Source organism: Mustela nivalis (assembly GCF_964662115.1).
Source record: "Mustela nivalis genome assembly, chromosome: 15".
In the NCBI taxonomy this organism is placed as follows: Eukaryota; Metazoa; Chordata; class Mammalia; order Carnivora; family Mustelidae; genus Mustela; species Mustela nivalis.
The window spans coordinates 32,628,146-32,641,304 of NC_139034.1; the positions used below are offsets into that span (position 1 = coordinate 32,628,146).

Below are 13,159 nucleotides of genomic sequence, written 5' to 3' on the forward strand. Positions count from 1 at the left end.
CAAATGGAATTGAGCAGTATATGAAAAGATAAACATACTATGAGTATGAGGTGAAGGCAGATGCTTAACTCCCTGAGCTACCAGCTGCCCCTAAATGATTAACTTCAAAAAGTGAAGCCATCACAGCACAGGGACAATGCGTGGGAAGTTTGCGTTTATGATCTTAGAACAGAGAAAGTCTTCCTATGAATGGCATAGTGCAAGACTGATAAATTCAACACATTAAAACAGAACTTACAACATTCTAAAACCAACAAAACTCCACCAAAAACATACATGACAATCAAGGAACGAGGGGCAGGTGAGCAGTCCTACAGTTCATAAGCCCAACAGGTTAATTTTTTATACAGTCAATGATAAGAAGTCTGAAATGCAGGGGGAAAAAAAGGACAGAAGGAAGCAAGGAAGGTGAGAGAGGAAGGAAGGGAGGGCATGGAGGAAGGAAGGAAGGAAGGAAGGAAGGAATGAAGGAAGGAAGGAAAAAGAATGGATGGCTCACAGAAAAGGAAATATAAACGGCTCTTATGCATATGAAAAAACGATCAACCTTACTCGCATTAGAGCAATGAAAATCACAGCTACATGGGAGAATACTTTTCACCCATTAGACTAGTATCAAAAACTTTGGTGAAGGGCACCTGGGTGGCTCAGTTATTAAGTATCTGCCTTTGGCTCAGTCCATGATCAAGTCCTGGGATCAAGCCTTGGATTGGGCTCCCTGCTCAGCAGGAAGCCTGCTTCTCCCTCTCCCCCTGCTTGTGTTCCCTCCCCGGCTGTCTCTCTCTCTGTCAAATAAATAAACAAAATCTTAAAAAAAAAAAAAAAACAACTTTTCTTTTTTTAAAAAGATTTTATTTATTTATTTGACAGACAGAGATCACAAGTAGGCAGAGAGGCAAGCAGAGAGGGGGGGGCGGCGGGGGGGGGGAGCAGGCTCCCTGCTGAGCAGAGAGCCTGATGCAGGGCTTGATCCCAGGACCCTGGGAGGCTTTAACCGACTAAGCCACCCAGGCACCCCCCACCCAAAAAGAGATTGGTGAACACATTATAATGCTGAAGAAATGGTGATGAAATGAAGAACATGTTAGCAATATCAATCAAAATTACAAATGTACATATTTCATTCAACCTAGGAATCCTTCTCATCTACAGATAAACTCATATGTACAACTGACTTATTTCTTAACGTGGTTTGAAAGAGCAAAAGATAGGGAGCAAGTTAAACATCAGTGGAGGTCTGATTATATATTAATATGGTATTAATAAATATAAATAAAACTAAAATTAAATCAATAAATAAATACTAGCATAATATTAATATTTCATGTGGTAGAATGTACTCCATAGTGCAGTGCTGATACAATGCAGTCATTAAAATGAACGAAGCAGCTTTATGTGTGCTGATCTGGTACAATCTCCCAGACGTTATAAATTTCTTTTAAAAGCCTGGCATAGAACCAAGTATTTAGTATTTGTATTTTTAAATGAATATTTACAGAGTTGTAAATAGATATGGAAATATAAATAAATTATCTGTAGAAGCTGCAAAAGGAACTGGTAGAAGTGGTCGTTTCTGGAGAGAGGGTTTCTTGCACAGAGGAGGGGCGTCGGAGGGAGAGCCCCCCACTGTACATCCTGCTGTACCTTTAGAAATGTGAATGCATCACTTACTTGATTTTGCATACAGAAACGGATTCAATATATAATAGGTACATGTGTTATATATATTACATATAAACACATATGTGCATATACACGCAGATACATGCACACACATAAACATATTCTCTACACACAGAATTTTGTTTCATTTGAAAAGAGAGCGAAGAAGCCAGAGCAAACCGTGAAGTCCCATGCTCTTACTGAAGGGAATACAGAGACAAGCATTTCGTGAATGTTTAGAACCTCAATGGAAAACAATTTCACAAGCCTCTTGCATTCTTTCTTCCTGAAACTCTATTAGACAGGGCAATCTGCGTGTGCTACAATGCTGGAAATCTGCCCAGAAAACTTTTATGGGCTGTTTCCTTTAGGTTAGACTCAAAGAAAAAATTTTACGGAGGTTCCAGTTTACATTCAAACTTGACTTTCCTGAGAACTGCGAGAACGAGACCATCAAGTTGAATGTTTCAATAACTGCTTTAAATAATAATAATGTTTTTATTAGTTTCAGTGTCACTCACACTTTTTTTAAACAAAAGGATATAGGGGTTTTTGTAGAAATGCTGTCATGTAACTATAAACCTTTTAAAAGATCATGGGATAGCAAATCAACAATAGAAACCGCTCCAATCAGAGAGCAGAAGACCAGCTCTAAATTTACAACCGCTTGAGATATTTGCGGAAGTTACTCAGCTTCCCGGGTCACTGTTCCTGAATAGGTAAAACCCGAGTACATGCAACTGGATCAATTTTAACATTCTTTTCAGATCTAAGATTTCTATGAATAAAAAGTATTCAGAATTCAAGCATTTTCTGGCAAAATAGTCAGAATCCAAGTGATTTTGTTTCCTCGTGATAATCAATAGCAGCGGTTGACAAAAAAAGTTATAAAGTACAAACCCACATAATAATTACTGGCCCATCTTTTTGACAAATATGTCCTTCCATTGTAAAATCTATATTCTTATCAGATAATCTAATTTTAAAAAGCACTCTATTTTCAAACTTGCAGACAATGCTCCATGGTCCACTTGGAGCCTGACACGGGGCTCGATCTCACGACCCGACCTGAAATCAAGAGTTGAGGACTTAACCAGCTGAGTCAGCCAGGTATCCCTCTAATCCTTGTTTTTAACTTAGCTGTCCTCTATTTTTTCAGGAATCCTTTTCCTGAAAGGACTCTGGCTATTCATTATAAATGAAGTTACAAGCAATGGGCATCCGCCCTGCCTGAGCCTACTACATTGCTAGTCACATGAACAGAGCTCCATGTCCAACTGTGAGTGAGAATTTACCCATGCACTGTGCTTCCTATCATCCTGCATTCGTGTTCCAGTTTCCACAAGAAAAGAGAAGAAATTGATTAAAGAATCTGCACACAGCTCAGACTCTTTCAATGCCTAAATAAAAAACAGTTGCCTAAACCAGAATTGTTGAAGTTAAAACAAAGCTGAAAAATGGACCGAAAAAAAAAAAAAGAAAGAAAGAAGAGAAAAGAAAGAGAAAAGCTCTCCTTTCTTATTTAAGTTCATTAATCATATGATGGATTATTGACGTATTTATCAACATACACTCAGGACGAGGTTTCTGGAGAAGTGAAAAACACAGAGACTTACTTTTAAGGAATTTATCATTTGAAAAATGAGATAAAGCAAACCCAGAATGTACTATAAGGTAAGATGTTCTACTTGTGCTGAAAAGGGAAAAGGTACATATAAGGAGCTGAAAGCCAGGTGGGCAAATCACATTACCATCCATTAGGCATGTCTTTTGTGCCACACACTGTATCTGGAGTTTTGCATCTGGTACCTCATTTAAACCACCCCAAGGAGCTATGCCCCCACCATCTGAAGAAACTAGACTCAGAAAGCCTGCGTGACCTGCCCAGAGCCACAGAGATAAGCAGTTACACTCACACCTAAGGACATCTAACTATAGGACCTGACAGAGGTCCTCACGTGAGACCACTCTTTCTCCACAGAACAATGCCAGCAAGACCATGATGTGTCCCTCAGCAAGATTATTAGGAAGATACGGCAATTAATCTTCACTGCATTTTTATTTGTCCAAAATACAGTCAAAAGAAAAGCAGCATGTTCTGTGTATAGACCCAGAGGGGAAGACAGTTATAAACACGATGTTCAAAAAATAAAGTACTGAAAACAATATGTCAGCTAATGGGCTAAATTCTGGAAACAGCTCCCGGAAACTTGGTAAGTAGAAATCCTGGCCTCACCCGCTAATTACGCTAACCCTACGTAAGCACTCTGTTCACTGAAGAGTTTAGAACGGGTTTTCAAAGACATGACTTACTTTCCCTACTTGCCTCTGAGTATCATTTAATTTTGAATTAACTTTATTATTGGAAGACAGAAAAAGGCTCCCAAAACCAGGTAATGTGCTTTCCTGGGCTTTCCTCAGGCTAATGCAGACATCACTTTGTATCTTTGAGTGTCTGCAAGCACCACAGGAAAGCTGTCCAAAAGGGCTGAAGTCAGTCTGGATTATGCTGTTTTGACTTTGATAACCCAGAGCAGATAATCCAGTTATAAATACTGGGGGAGGAAGCAGGGAGTGGCATACCAATTTGTTCAAAATCTTTCTGTTAGTGGAAAAAAGAGAAAACAAAATCTGATCTTTCTTGAAAAAGAAGGAGGAGGAGGAGGAGGAGGAGGAAGAGGAGAAGAAGGGGGAGGAGGAGGAGAAGAAGGAGAAAGGGGAGGAGGAGGGAGAGGAGGAGGAAATAGAGGAGAATGCGGGGAAGAAGGTGGGAGGGAAGGGAGAGGAGAAGAAGGGGTAATTAGAAGAAGGAGGAGGAGGAGGAGGAGGAGAGGAGGAGAAGGAAGAAGAAGAGGAGGAGGAAGAAAGAGGAGGAGGATGGGGTCAGGACAGGGAGGACAGGGAGGAAGAGGAGCAGCAGGAACAGAAGGAAGGAATCTAGGACTTAGCTGTAATTAAACAAGTAAGAGGACAGCCAGTTCACAGTGTGCACATAGCTGTGAGCATCCCTAACTTGGCCTTTGAAAGAATAGAGCCATGCCAGAAGCCTGGTCATCCCACCCACTACGACAGACAAACCAAGGTGGGGCCTGTGAGCGCTGTCGAACCCAGGAAGACGAAAAGAACAAGTACTCATAGACAACAGGCAAATGTGAAGAAGGCCAATCCAATCTTCATCTTGTAATACAACCAAAACCAGCAGGGCAAATGGGTCAGGAGCTCTGAAATGACCCGGTAAGTTCTGAGCAACGACAGGTAAGTAAGCTTTTAAATTTAGGAAGAGGTAACTACAGATGAGGAATTTGTGTTTATTTTTATTGTTTATTGGTCTAATTCTGTTAAAAATATAGAGAGGTACCACCTCTAGAGCAGGAGAGCTCGTGGGTTGGCTGTTTTCCTAAATAAAATGTTCGCCTAGTGTTTCTCAGCCTCGTGGGTACACTGAAATCACTTAGTTTTTTAAGCCCGGAAGCCCGAGGCCTATGGCCATAAATTTTAGGAAGTGGCTCTGGCATCAGGATTCCCCGGATGTCCAGTTGCTTCCCTCTATTCCAGGGGATTCCTTTGAGTAGATGATCCCACCTCTCAGGTTCCCTAGCTAAACCAAGCCTTTCCAACAGGTGGCGCTGTCCTAGGGCCAGACAAGGAGGTCCAGGAGGGGCCTGATTTGGAGAGCCCACTGGTACCTTTACCATGAATCCTAATTTGGGAAAGACAACCTGAGCTGATCCAGAGATAACTGTTAGTCAATCAGATTATTATTCTAAATTCCTCCGCAAATAGTTTTTGATACAATCACAGCAGCAAAAATCCGACCTGGAAGGGAGTTTTATGTATTATGAGTTGGCTATCATCATAGAAATTTAGATTTTTTTTCCTCCTTGATTTCTCAGCATAACCTAGTGAAGCAGGTGTTGTTATAGCTCTCAGTTACGTGTGGACACTAAGGCCCAGAGAGGTTAGTAACTTGCCTGAGGATACAGAGCTAGGAAGCAACAAATAAACCAGTAGGTATGATACTTTGGAAACCTTGCTCTGAAGTGTTTTCGAAAACTTCTGACAAGATGCCAATTATTTTCTCCAGAAAGAAGGACATGTGTCACATGGGCACCTCATTTCCCACCCTGTGCTACGCTGTCCTTCGCTGCAAAGCCCCCCTAGGGGCCAGCCCTGCCCTGCAGAGTGGGGGACGCCACAGCTCCGTGCAACACAGCCAGGCAGCCAACCGGAACCCCAGAGCCACGTCCTCCCCACGTCCGTTGCTTAACTGAACCATCGACATGAAAGCCACGCAGCCAGAAATAAAACAATAAGTTTCACCCGGGCCAAAACAAGCTTTGCAAATCCCTAAAATAAAGTAGCCCACTGAATGAAAATAAGCAGGGGAGGGTGGAAAAACAGTCGCTGGAATCTGGTGTGCAGTCAGCACCATCAGAAGCACGATGTTGTTTTTGTATAAAAAAGGAAAGTGGTGCCTCAGGAGGACCTGGAGGAGGCCAGCGGTCCAGGAACAACATCCTGCGTGATCGGCCGCGACAGCCACAGAGCAGCTGCACCGGCAGACCGACGCTGCTGCAAAGCTCACCTGCAGGGTCTTACTCTCCCGTCAGGCAAGAAGGCCTCATCTTGGAGTGACCATCGCACCCAGCTCCACGAGACCAAAGGATGTATTTTTCAAGCTGAACGATACACATGTTATCATGAAAGTTTAAAGTTTGGAATGTTAGCCCCAAGCATGACGCTGCAATAAAATCGGGTCAAATGGGTTTTCTTCACATAGAAATCTAAACTCCTGACCAACCAACTAGAGCCTGGGACCTGTTGTCTTCCTAATACTGAGGAAGGATGCTCTGTGCCTGACCATCACCACCCTCTTGGTTGGTCATGCCTGGGACTACGGTGCAGGGACCATCCTTAAGCGGAAGCATGGTCTGGGAATATATGTCCTCTCCAGACAGTCCCTCTCTCCTTGTACCTAGGTAGGCAGGGATCTCTTTAGAAGAATCTCAGCTGTATCTTTCTGTCCCTTCTGAACTTCCCCCCATCCACAATGCCCCCAGCATCTGACTACCCCTCGCTTCAACTTTTCTCTTGGCAGAGACCGCCTACCCGGCCCCATGACTCAGCACCCATGGGGGTACTCCTGGGCACCTGCCCATTTGGAAATGCACTCAAGCAAGGGCATGCTGCTTTCGGTTGTGAAGCAGAGCCCCTGGGCTGACTCATCCTGACTCTGGAGATGAAACCACCTGATGCTTCCAGGGTTAAAGGGACAGAAATAATAAGCGGTTTCATGAAAGTTCTGAGGGAGTTGGTCAAAATCTCAGGCTACATCTCTAAAAGATCAACAACAACAACAAAAACAAATCTTATCAAACAGAAGAGATGAGTTGAGTAATTCCTCAGTATGAGCCATGAGTCCTCCCTGACCATCTATTTAAAGTCTCAAATTCTGTCTTAACCTCCTCACTCTAGTCTACATTTTCTCCTTTTCTTAGCACTTAAACTCCTCAAGAAACATACCATTTATTCTAGTATTATGGTTACTACTTTTCTCTTTCTCCCTACTAGAATGTAAGTCCTGTGAGGGTTGGGATTTTGCATGGTTCAGTGGTGTACACTAAGGCCTTAATAAATATTGTTTGAATGAATGGAGTAGGAAAGCAGGTTCTTAGGTCAGACAACTTGAGTTCAAATCCTGGTCCAACCACTCAGCTGTGTGGAAATAATTATTTTAATTTCTCCATACCTCCATTTCCTCATCTGTAACATGAGGATAATAACGGTCCCAGCCCCATTGAATTAGGAAGGATCACATGAGATGATTGATACCTCTAAATCTTCTGAGCTGCTCCTGAGCAGCTTCTGAGCAGCTCCTGGCACAAATGGGCAGGTGCCCAGGCACAGAGTGAAGGCCTCTAAGCAAAGTCTCTACCATTAGGCTAGCTAACGCTGGGTTCTGAATATTTCTAGCCAGAAATAATACTGCTTGGGCTGGGAAGGAGTTTAAAACCTAACTGACAAGCTCAGGAAGTAAACCATACACATAAATGCTTCATGATAACAGCAAATCTTAGATAACAGACTAAAAAAATATAGTGTATTTTGAGTGAAAAATTCGTAAGTTGGTTGGAAGGTTTCCCTTTCCAAGGCTGCAGGAAGAAATAAGAAACCAAAATTAATTTTGGTAAGTGCCAAAAAGCATCTAGTGTCAGATTAGACTCCTGGTGCAGTGGTTTTATTAGTGGGTGATTCTTGTAAGCCCGCAAAGTGCCGAGAGGTAATGACGTGTAGGTGGCCTTTTACTAACAAATGCATTACTGACACATTTAGCAAAACCTGATTTATTGTACCTCTCCAAAGCACTGCCCTTCCCCCCCAAAAAAATCAGGTTATCGATTTTTAAAAGAACAGCATAGATGTGTGTGGTGGAGGGCAGGATGGGTAGGAAATTTCTGCTCCAAAGTATAATCATTTCACTTAAAGAACCTCTACAAAGAGGTTTTCTACTCTTCAACACAATTCTAACAAATGCTATTTATCACTGTTCCAGCCTCACAGCATTTTAGAAACAACAAACATGTAAGGAAAAGAGACAGCCGTAAGAAAGTACATTTCTTACATGGAACAGTAATGAATGGTGAGATCGATCTACATTTTCAATTTTAAGTACTTTTAAGTTAAAAAATTTAAGCTGCAATGGCAGGGACCAGAGACAAGGACATACTAATGACTCCAAACAATCTAGCAGTAGTTTGTCAACTTGAGGATTTTTTTTTTTTAAAGATTTTATTTATTTATTTGACAGAGAAAGATCACAAGTAGATGGAGAGGAAGGCAGGCAGAGAGAGAGAGAGAGGGAAGCAGGGTCCCTGCTGAGCAGAGAGCCCTATGCGGGACTCGATCCCAGGACCCTGAGATCATGACCTGAGCTGAAGGCAGCGGTTTAACCCACTGAGCCACCCAGGTGCCCCTGTCAACTTGAGGATTGAACTGCATTTCAAATATTCTGTTGAAGACAGGAGGGAAGTGTGTCCTTAATTCTTTTTTTTGTTCTCTATAAAGTTACTCAAAATGAAAACATTTTAGGTGGGTGCAGCCTCTCTGTCACGACCCATCCTTTTGTGACTCTGAGGAGCTAAGGCTTCACTGCACCACGAATCACATCCCATTTGCTTGAAGACAACTTTGGTCTCAGAGACGTAATAACAACAGCCCCTTGATGGTAATCATCTTTAAAATGGGACCTACTAATTTGAAGGGGAGATACTACTTTTCCTATAAAACACGAATGCTTTAAGTAGCCTAATTTGCAATGTCCAAAAGGTGACAAGATGTCCACCAGGGGAGGAGCAAAGAAGCAAAACGGGGTGTACGCACACAATGCAATAGGATGCGGCCTTGACAAGGAAGGGGGGTGGACACGCACTACAGCGTGCATGCAACTTGAGGACATTTTGCTAAGGGAAATAAGCCAGCCACAAAAAAGACAGACACCGTACGATTGCACTTGTAGGAGGGGCTTGGCGTGGTGAAGCTCAGAGAGACAGAAAGTAGAAGCGCAGTGGCCAGTGGGGAAGCAGAAGGGAGAGTCACGTCTCAGGACTACACAGATAAAACCCAGTAGATGGACGGCGGTGATGGCTGCACCCCACGAGTGTCCCAAACTACACCCTGAGACATGCTTAACGTGGTACTTTTTCCGCTGTAGGTTATTTTTATCACAGTTGGAAAAAAACGCATTTTTTCAAAATGGTCATAAAAGACAAACATTATCCTAGAACATGAAATTCCCCAGAGTGCCAGAAATGACTAAGCCTACAGGGGCTGGCAGCCTGAGACAAGGGGGCAGCTCTGGACAATGACATAGGGACGATGTCGTGGGCAGCGTCAAGCAGCTCTGTGACCGAGCACCCCCCACAGTTTTCTCCAGCTCCTTCCATCCACCTGCATGTACGTTGCCCCACTGGCCGCCGCCGCCAAATGTGTGCTTGATTCACTTGGGCCCCACCCATCCCCATTGGGAAGGAAAAGTGAAATGATGTGTATAGAGCAGCAGCACCTGAACTCGCAGAAGATGGTTCCGGAAGGAAATAGAGCTAGGACAGCTTCTGCTGTCACAGGCTCACAGCACAGAAAGGAACAGCCCTGCCTTTCACAGTAAGAGAGGTGTAAGAACAGGTTCCATTGCAGATTAGCACAGGAACAGGGATCCCCTGGGGTGCAGAGGAGCCCAAATGAGACACTGCATGGGGCTCTGCTGGGGACAGGGCTCCTGAGCCCCGGGGCAGGGGACAGGGAGTGCGGGGGACCAGCCCCATGGCAGAGCAGACAGAGCAGCCGCTCAGATGCTGTGAGGGGAGGGCAAGGACCTCAGGTTCTCTGCGCTGCAAGAGGGGGAGCTTTTCCTGGGGGGAGGGGGGGTTCAAGAGCTCAAAGACCCCTTCACTAAAGCACGTGGTTAGTATTCAAAACGTAGCAAAGGGCTTGTTGCCCCACCAGGCTGAGCCGATAAGGACAGTCACTTAGCAACCAGTTCATGGGTAGTCTCTGAGTTGCTAGTCAGTGAGGGATCTGGAAAGTACTGCCAGAGGAGAAATCTGGGGAAGGCAAAGGAGGTGAGTCCCAAGGGCTCTAAGTAGGGACTTCGCGCACGCCTGCCATCCACGAGAGTGCTGGAGTCGGAGGCCAGGAGCAGACTCCGCATCCTTGGCGGAGAGCAGGGGAGAAGAGAGAGCAGAAAACTCTGGACTCTGTGGTCCCAGACTTGCCTGAGTTTTATTATCATTCCAGGCTCGCTATCAAGACTGAAACAATGCGCTGTTGTGAGTTGATGATTACATAAATATTGAAACTCTCAACCATGAACCAAAAGTTACTTGCTGGAGAGAAAGCCCTTTCTCATAAAAATGACCAAGTGGTAACATTTTTCTACGATTTTTACCTTTGTTGGAAGCTTTTTAAATCAAATTTATGGTGAAACAGTCCTCAGTTCACCATAACCATCAGTTCATCAGATTCTTTTATTACGTTCTTTAAAAATAGCAAACAAAACCATTATGAAAAGTGAATACTACCCCCCAAAGATAAAGCAGACGGAGTGCTTTTGTACTTTACATAGTACTTTCACATATATTTTTGATTTGGTCTCTCCCATTAAAAAGAGGTTTTTAGGGGCACCTGGGTGGCTCAGTGGTTTAAGCCTCCGCCTTCAGCTTAGGTCATGATCCCAGGGTCCTGGGATTAAGCCCCACATCGGGCTCTCTGCTCAGCAGGGAGCCTGCTTCGCTCTCTCTCTGCCTGCCTCTCTGCCTACTTGTGATCTCTGTCTGTCAAATAAATAAATAAAATCTTTTTTTTTTTTTTTTAAAAAGAGCCTTTTAGGGGTGCCTGGGTGGCTTGTTAAATATCCAACTCTTGATTTAGGCTTAGGTTGTGATCTCAGGGTTGTGAGATTGAGCCCCAAGTCAGTCTCCACACTGGTGTGAAACCTGCTTAAAATTCTCTCTCTCTCTCTCACTCTCTCTCATGTCCTCTGCTCCTGTCCCGAAAAGAGCCCTTTAGAGGCAAATCAAATGTTATTATTTTTTCTACAATTTGGTAAATAATCTCAGTCATGAGACCATGTAAGATCTTTAATTATCACAGATAAGATAACTGGGAGACTTTCTAAATGGCACGAAAATGTATTGGTATATTTTAAGAGGGTTCAAGATAAAGAAAAGAATCTTTCCTTTTATTAACTATGATGTAAACTGCAGCTCTACTAGCCAGACCACCCGTTATTCAAGTTTTCCAAATACTTGTGTTAAGTGAGTAGAGGGAGGGTAAGAGCCATGATGTGGAGGTATAAATCATACAGAATTCAAAATTTATACCATATGGTATTATTAATTATCAGTAGTTGGTTAATCTCAAATGAGGCAAAATTTCAAAAGCCATCCACAAGTTTCAACATATGCTAGTGAGGTTGAAAGAGGACCACAAACTTGACCACAACTATCAAAAAAAACCTCAAAGATACTACCAGTGATATTTTTAAGATATGACTCAGGAAATCTAAAGCTACTGTAACATTTAAATGGAAGTCGATATGAAAATGAATTTTACATTTGCATCTATTTGAAAATCCACAGGAGTTTTCCAGTGCATAATGGAAACAGTGTTTTTACTACCAATGATAGTTTATGTGTACAAGAATGTTCAGAGCAGCCTAAATTATGATTTTACTTGTATGTGCTTTTTTGAAAGCACACACCTCATTTTGCAGAATTTTAAATTCAGCTTTGTTCATCTTTTAGATAAAACAAGAACTTGAAATTTCAAGTGAAACTTAGATACTATTAGGAGAGGGAAATGGACAATGAATTATAATCTTCTGTTTGGGAGAGTTTTTTTTTTCTCTACAGTCATTCAACAAATATTTGTGCACCAGCTCCGTGAACTCTGGCAAAACGCCTGCCCTCTGGAGCGTAGGTTCAGGTGGGGCGGCCTAAATAAAACTAACAGGGAGAATACAGATTGTGTTAGATGGTGATACGTGCTAGAGAGAAAGAGCGAGTAGAAAGTATGGAGGAGGGGGCCTGCAATTTTAAACAGGGTGACCAGGGAGGACTCACGAATGCGGTGATGTTAGGTGAAAGCTGAAGGAGGTCAAGAGAAGAAGTCATGGGCACATCTGGGGGGATGAGCCTTGCACTCGGGGTCAGCAGCAAACTGAAAAGCCTGAATCAGCACAGGACGGTGGACTGTGGGGACACCAGCGACGCTGTGTGGCTCCAGCAGAGCGAACCAGGGTGAGAAAATAAGAAACTGAGGCCAGGGAGCATGTCATAGGGGAGCAGACCAAGTGGGGACCTTGGTAAGGGGAAGATGCGGCATTTACTGGCCACTGGAAGGTTTTGCACAGGGTCTCCTCCACTCTTAAAAAGGATCTTACTAGACCTTGTGTTGAGAATAGCTTCGGAGGGAGCAAGGACAGGGACAGAAAGACTCTACAAAGGCTCCTACAATAATCCAGGCCAGGTAAGACCGTGTGGCTAGACCTGAGTGGGAGAGGGAAGAGGCAGGAAGTGGTGGGCTCAGGTCATACCCTTTGAAAAGAGAGGTTAGCAAATTTTCTGATTGGATGTGATTTTGAGAGAAAGGGAATAGTCAAAGATGCCTGCAGATGTTGGCTCCAGAAGTGAAAGTGGCGTCATCATCCCGAGATGCGGAAGCCTGTGGGCAGACACTGTGGGGAACACTGTGAGGGCTCGTTTTGGAGACATCAGTGTTGAGACACCCAGCAGGCACGCACGTGAAGGTATCAGGTGGGGAGACGCACCCGTCTGGAGCCCAGGGCACATATCTGGGCTGGAGATACAAAGGGCAGGAGTTGTGGGAGCAGAAATCACACTTAAAGACAAAACTAAGATTTCCAAGGGGTTCAGTGAAGGTGGACAAGAGGGCCCAGCACTGAGCCCCAGAGGCATCCCAAGGCACAGAGGTGGGAAAT

At 43.7% G+C, this 13,159-nt stretch overlaps 1 protein-coding gene and 1 long non-coding RNA gene across 6 annotated transcripts in view; one reads left to right on the forward strand and one right to left on the reverse strand.

Moving 5' to 3' along the window:
* LRCH1 (leucine rich repeats and calponin homology domain containing 1) overlaps positions 1 to 13,159 on the reverse strand; it is a 196,541-nt gene that overhangs the window by 100,697 nt on the left and 82,685 nt on the right. The window lies entirely within an intron of this gene.
* On the forward strand, positions 3,887 to 5,993 carry LOC309848668. Its single transcript, XR_014303197.1, has 2 exons — positions 3,887 to 4,917; positions 5,747 to 5,993. It is a non-coding gene; the product is annotated as an uncharacterized lncRNA (long non-coding RNA).